Source organism: Lepisosteus platostomus, chromosome 5 (assembly GCF_059453375.1).
Source record: "Lepisosteus platostomus isolate fLepPlt1 chromosome 5, fLepPlt1.hap1, whole genome shotgun sequence".
Taxonomy (NCBI): domain Eukaryota; kingdom Metazoa; phylum Chordata; class Actinopteri; order Semionotiformes; family Lepisosteidae; genus Lepisosteus; species Lepisosteus platostomus.
The window spans coordinates 10,261,473-10,267,923 of NC_142615.1; the positions used below are offsets into that span (position 1 = coordinate 10,261,473).

Sequence of the window (6,451 nt, forward strand, 5' to 3'; positions counted from 1 at the left end):
TTTACGAAATGGCAACTTTTGGATCCCGCAAGAATGCTGTGCGTTTTGAGGTTTTGGATGACCTCTTCATGGATCGCATGCAGTTCAGTAGAAAAGTGTTGCAGAAGGAACTTGGCTTTGAACCTCGGCACTTGGATTTCATCTTCGCTCTCCCAGGTCAGAAAGCATTTGAGGTTGTTTTTGCTACCTATTCTCTGTTTGAACGATGTGTGGATGTGTTTGAGGCAAAAAGAGGGAAAGTTCCTGCCCTTGAGAAGATCAACTTGCAGCCTCTGACACAGAGAGAGAGGAAAACAGTGCATGTTGTTATGTTCTCGAATCTGGCAAAGACGGAGGACATTCAAACCTGGCTTAACCAGTACTGCACCGTCCACCATGGAACTGAGGTTAGAGATGTTGACAGTATAAAAACAGGAGGCAAGGAAATTCGAGGTTCGTTTGCTACCGGACAATGTAAATGGAGGCTTAAGGCACCTGCCCTCTACAATCCGGCTGGGCACCTGCAATGGCTATGTTTTTTATGTGGGACAACCAAAGGTGTGTCAGCGCTGTGGTGCTGTGGGACACCTGGCATTGTCCTGCACTGTGAAATGCTGCAAGACCTGTGGCAAACAGGGACATTTATCCTCTGACTGTTCAATGCTGCCAAATTGCAATTTATGTGGCTCGGAAGGACACGTTTTTAAGAACTGCCCTCACGCCTACGCCAATAAACTCAAAATGAGAAAGGATGAGGCAGTGCTTGTTTCAGCCAAACCGGCCTGAAAATCCAAAGCAAATAACAAGTCAAACAAAGAACCCTTGTTGGACAAAGACTCTCAGCCTCCAGCCAGGATCAGTCCTGCTGTGGCTCCGGGGCCGGTGGAAGAGAAATCCACTACGCCCCCACAACTGCAGACTGCACCAGACAAGCACGAGGGTTTGAAAACCCCCGAGAACAGCGAGGACCCCTCCCCCACTCCTGCTCCTCAGAACGAGGGCCAGTGTGGGGCCCCCCGGTGAAGCGGGTCCAGCGAGGATACCCAGGATTCAGCAGAGCTGCTTTTCTCAGACTCTGCAAGTCCTACAGATGCCCTCCTCTCCTCCATCCAGTCCATCACGGAGGATCTGCAGCAGCTGGTGGGTGAGGGGGAAGAGGAGACCGGTGCATCGGCTGCACCCCTTTCCCCTCAGTGCTCCCAGGAGCTGGACTTGAGGAAAAGGAAAAATGACTCTGTTTTCTCCCCGAGCGAGGAGGAAGGAGAGCATGGTGATGGGGACAGCTGGAACCCCTGCACCCCTCCCTCTACCCCCTTCCCTGAAATGGACTCCGTGAACGCTATTACTGCTGCCACCCTGATGAAGGCTCATTCAGAGGATGGCTGGCAGGAAATTGGTAAGAAGAAAAAGAAAAAGAAGTAAATCAAGAGAGGTATAAAAGCTTTGAAGATAGGTGGGATAAAGGGCCTTCTGATTGGTCAGGGGACAATAACAACAGAACCTCTGGCGTGGCCATTCTTTTCAAAGGATGGGCTTTCAAATTGAAAAGTATTCAGAGGGTCATAGATGGCAGGTTGCTGTGTGTGGATGTGGAATGGGGGACCGTTAACCTGCGGCTAATCAATGTGTATTGTCCTACTGACGTTGGAGGAAGGGTGGAGCTACTCAAAGCACTCTCTCCCCTATTGTTATGTAGCACAGACGTGATAGTGGGAGGGGATTTTAATTGTATCTTAGAGCACACAGATAGGCAGTCTAGCTCTCCGATAAAATTGGATTCCAGCTCACTGGCCCTGCAAAACTTAGTTCAAGACTTTAAACTCTCAGACACATATAGATGTATATATCCCACAATAGCAGGATATACATGGTCAGGGAGGAATAGCAGCTCCAGAATTGACTATTGCTTTGTCTCAGAGAGAGTGAAAGTTGTTGGGGTCACTCTTCATCCTGTCTTCTTCTCAGATCATCAGGCTTTAGGGTGTAGAGTGGAACTCCATGGTGGGACTGTCTTTGGCCCAGGCCTCTGGAAACTCAACACAAAGCTGCTAGAGAATGAGGGGGTAGTATCCCGCTACAAGGAGAAACTATCACAGTGGCTGTCCTTGCAGTGTCTGTACGAGTCAGTAGGAGAGTGGTGGGAGGAGGTGAAGGTGAGGACAAAGGCCTTTTTCATGGATGAGGGAAGGAAGGCTGCTGCCAGACGGAGAAGAGTGCTAGCCAGGAAACAGAGGCAGCTGCAGCGTCTCTACACGAGACAGTGGCTTCGATGTGCTCGAGGATATCACCCTTTTAAAAAAGGATGTCCGGAGCATAGCGGAAGAAAGTAGTCGAGGAGTGCTGTTAAGAAGCAGAGTGCAGTTCTTGGAAGAAAATGAGAAGTGTACTTGCTTCTTTTTCAGGAAAGTGGTAGGCTCCAAGTCTGTCATGGAAAGTGTAGTTGATGAGGAGGGAAGAGAGAGAACAGAGCCGAGTGCTATCCTCTCCTGCATCGAGGCCTTCTTGTCACGGACGTCCAAGGGGACTAACCGTGGGGAGCAGGAGGGCGGAAAAAGACCCATATGCTTAGCGGCGATACGGGAAAAAGGCCCGGGCTCATTAGTGCAAAGAGTTCAGGAATGCCGTATAGAAACCTGTGCCCTCAGGGAGCGGACGTGGGGCGCCCTGGTGCTAGGCGGGTCTCAGGACATCCGAACGTCAGTGCTGAGCGAGGACAGAGTGCAAGACCCTGAAATTTTTAGCCAAGGGAAAGAGAGGGACAGGAAGGACAGCAGACCAGAAACTAGGGACAGGACAGAGAAGGACCGCCCTCTGGCTGCAGAGGGCGTGACACTTCTACTCAAGACTGTACAGCTCTACAGAGGTAAAGGATGAAGAAATTCATTTTTTTACCTCAAAGCTAGAAAACGTTTTGAGTGAAGAAGATAGGGAAGTACTTGAGGGGGATTTGACAGTAGAAGAGCTGAGAGGCTATGGAGAGCTTACAGAAGGGGAAAACGCCGGGTGCTGACAGGCTCCCTAAAGGGGTGTCTGCTTTTACTACTTGCACGAATGAAGGCAAAAAAAAAGCCAATCGATGTGAACGAACGGCGCTTTACAGAGGAGTACTGCCTGACTGGATCGTTGATGAACGACAGAGGCCACTCCGACCTCTTCTCGGTTTTCTTCAATGACTTACTAAGGATCTTCTTCACATTCGCCCATGCAGGGGAAGCCAGTTACACCAAAGCAAACGCAGGAAAGTGCATTTCAAGCAGAGACCAGGAGGGACTTGTTTACACCGACAGTGGGCGGAGAATGGAACAATGCGCCCAGCCCTGTTGCTGGAGCCGATTCTTGATGAGCTCTTGGGCTCACTAAGAGGCCCCCGCTGGATGCTAATCTTTCTGTTGTTCTTGCAGGTCCTGCGCTGCTTTTGAGCCGACAGAGCTCGTCCTGGTTTGCCGGCACAGCCCAATTGCAAATGATCGGCTACGCGTACAGAAGGAACGTGCGTTTGGTACAAGAGTGCACGAAGGCACCGGAAATACATTGGGAACAAATGACCGGTTGCTCAAGACCTCTGTGAAGTACAGGAGCGTGCAACACGAGGCTGTTTCCGCCCGGTCTCGAACCGGGGACCTCTCGCGTGTTAGGCGAACGTGATAGCCGCTACACTACGGAAACCTGCAGGGACTGCTGCTGGTGTCTCGCTTGCGTTTCGGGCTGAGAAAGGGACGCGTCACTTTAGGAAGGGGGTGCTGGAGAGAGGAACAAAGGGCGCGATGAAACAAAATGCCGAAACCCGGGATCGAACCAGGGACCTTTAGATCTTCAGTCTAACGCTCTCCCAACTGAGCTATTTCGGCGGTGCGCTAAGCCCACAGCCACCTGCTCCAGCCTTCCTGTGTTGTGGCATGAGCGCACCAAGAGTAGCGGGAGAGTGTTGCAGGAATGTCACTCAGAAGGAAAGCCACCCAGCTGCGCCCTCTGAGCTCTGTCCAGCGCATCTTCCTCGCATGGACTCCTGCCTGCGACGGGCAGGAAACAATTAGCAAGAACAGAACGACACCCCATGGGTGTCTCATGACCGCACCTTAGGTTGTGACACGTGCAGGTGTGAGGGGTTGCCGGGCTACTTTGGAGCAGAGCTTGGGCGGAGGTGGGGCGGGAAAGCAGACAAAGAGGTGACACCTCAAGGTCTGCACGATCACAGCTCTCCGCCGCCCCAGGCTTCCGCTCGATAAGCTACTGGACACACCCGCCCCTCCTCACACAGACCGTGGAAAAGCCCCCGAGTGGGAGGGCTCTCTCTTCCTCCCAGGAGCTCTTGGACACGACGCACAGACAGGGCGCGGGGAGCCGCTGCCTGCAAACACGGCTCCAGGAAGGACTCCACTCCGCAGGAGCCGCAGAGCAGAGGAGATGAGGGCAGCTTAGCTCCTGTGCAGAGACCTGAGCTGTTGTTGCTGTGGATGCTGTCTTTTCTGCACTCGGGGTAGGAGTGAATGTTGAGTTGCCCTTAGAAATGAAGCAGAGCACTTCAACGGCACGGGTGTGTGTGTGTGTGCGCCCTGGTGATTCTGGGAGACAGATCGAACCTGGGCTAAAAGAGAGGGGGCTTAGCCCTCTTCCATTTGCTAGTTCAAAGTTGTACAACCCATTTGTATCTGCTAGGCGGCGCAGTCGTCGTGCACAAAGAACGCTTTGAAAAGCGTCAAAGGCAAGTCATTCCGAGTTGGTCGTTTGTGTTTTCCGTTCAGACGCGAAATGCTGAAATGATCTCTCGGCTCCTCGGTTGTCATTTCTGCTCCGTAAAGGGATCACAGCACGCGTCGGCTTCCAGCATGCTGGATCGGGACACGATGCCGGGGGTTGGAGAGTGCGATGTCTTCCTCGTTAGTATAGTGGCAAGTATCCCCGCCTGTCACGTGGGAGACCGGGGTTCGATTCCCCGACGGGGAGTAGCTTTTCTTTCACCTCCTTAGAGAAATGACTGCCTTTCACTTCTCTGTTTTCTTTCACAGCGTCGTGCACCTTTTCATTGCTCTCGCTTTCAGAGCCTCCGCACGGCACACGACTCGACATCAGGAAGCACATTGAAGTGAAAGCAGGAAGCGCTGCGACATGCACTGTGCAGATCCCGCCACACTAAGAGGTGAGTGGGTCTGTTCGATGCACAAAGAACGCTTTGAGAAGCGTCAGAGGCAAGTCATTCCGAGTTGGTCATTTGTGTTTTCCGTTCAGACGCGAAATGCTGAAATGATCTCTCGGCTCCTCGGTTGTCATTTCTGCTCCGTAAAGGAATCACAGCACGCGTCGGCTTCCAGCACGGTGGGTCGGGACACGATGCCGGGGGTCGGAGAGAGCGATGTCTTCCTCGTTAGTATAGGACCTGTCACCTGTCCCCACCTGTCACGCGGGAGATTGGGGTACATCAGGACGCGCATTGAAGTGAAAGCAGGATGCGCTGTGACATGCACTGTGCAGATTCCCCCACACTAAGAGGTGAGTGGGTCTGTTCGATCACAGCGCTCGACGAATCCCCAATCCCCTTTTGTGCCTGGCGACAAAAGATGTCTGTTTCCACCCGGTTTCGAACCGGGGACCTTTCGCATGTGAGGCAAACGTGATAACCACTACACTATGGAAACGATGGTAAGACGTGCCCAGCGGCCCAGTGCTGAGCTTCGCCAATGCGATTCAGCTGCTTCCAGTGCCTTTATTGGAGTGCACTGATGGACGGTGCTCTCTCTCCAGAGACCAGCACGCCTGTCATGGACGGAGCAGGAAAGGCGGCGCCACATTCTACAGCCCTCTCCACGCAATCGACGAAATCGGGCTACTGAAGTGGAGAAAAACGCCTCTCCAGAAAGTGCAAATATCATCTTGGAGACTATAAATCCTATTGCCGAAGGTCAGCCCTGTCTACCAGAGTAACCCTCCCACAGCGATGATCAGCTCGTCTCACACGCGAGAAGTTTCGGTTGGAAACAAGCGCCCCCTCTTCTCGCACGTTTTGCACGTTCGAGTAGTTTTAATGCTGCTCTTTCGTACACGGTGCTGATCTTTTGGAAAGCAGGAGGCAAAACCGAGTCGAACCGCCTGGGTGAAAACCAGGAACCCTAACCGCCTTACTATATGGCAGCGAACAACCATGCTGTTCCCGGCATCATGCAAGGAAACTACATAAATATGAGAAAACACGCAAGAGAGTTGTCACTCAGAGTGTCGAAGGGTCGATGTATACTGGGGCTCAGTTGAAATGCAACGTCAGGACTTTTCCGAATTATGTCACACGAAGAGAGCACAGCCCTTTCCGCCCTGCCGCGTGTGTCTCGGTAACTCGCTGTGATCGTATAGTGGTCAGTACTTTGCGTTATGGCCGCAACAACCCCGGTTTGAATCCGGGTCACGGCAGAATAGGGGCGTCCGCTTTTACTACTTGCACGAATGAAGGCAAGAAAAAGCCAATCGATGTGAACGAACGGCG

The 6,451-nt window shown here is 52.5% G+C and overlaps 3 non-coding genes across 3 annotated transcripts; all 3 read right to left on the minus strand.

Annotated features, from left to right (window-relative positions):
• Positions 1–3,572: 3,572 nt before the first annotated feature.
• trnav-aac (transfer RNA valine (anticodon AAC)) lies at positions 3,573–3,645 on the minus strand. Its single transcript has one exon. It is a non-coding gene; the product is annotated as a tRNA-Val (tRNA).
• A 109-nt stretch (positions 3,646–3,754) lies between these two features.
• Positions 3,755–3,827, minus strand: trnaf-gaa (transfer RNA phenylalanine (anticodon GAA)). The gene has a single exon. It is a non-coding gene; the product is annotated as a tRNA-Phe (tRNA).
• A 1,712-nt stretch (positions 3,828–5,539) lies between these two features.
• On the minus strand, positions 5,540–5,612 carry trnav-cac (transfer RNA valine (anticodon CAC)). Its single transcript has one exon. It is a non-coding gene; the product is annotated as a tRNA-Val (tRNA).
• Positions 5,613–6,451: the final 839 nt, after the last annotated feature.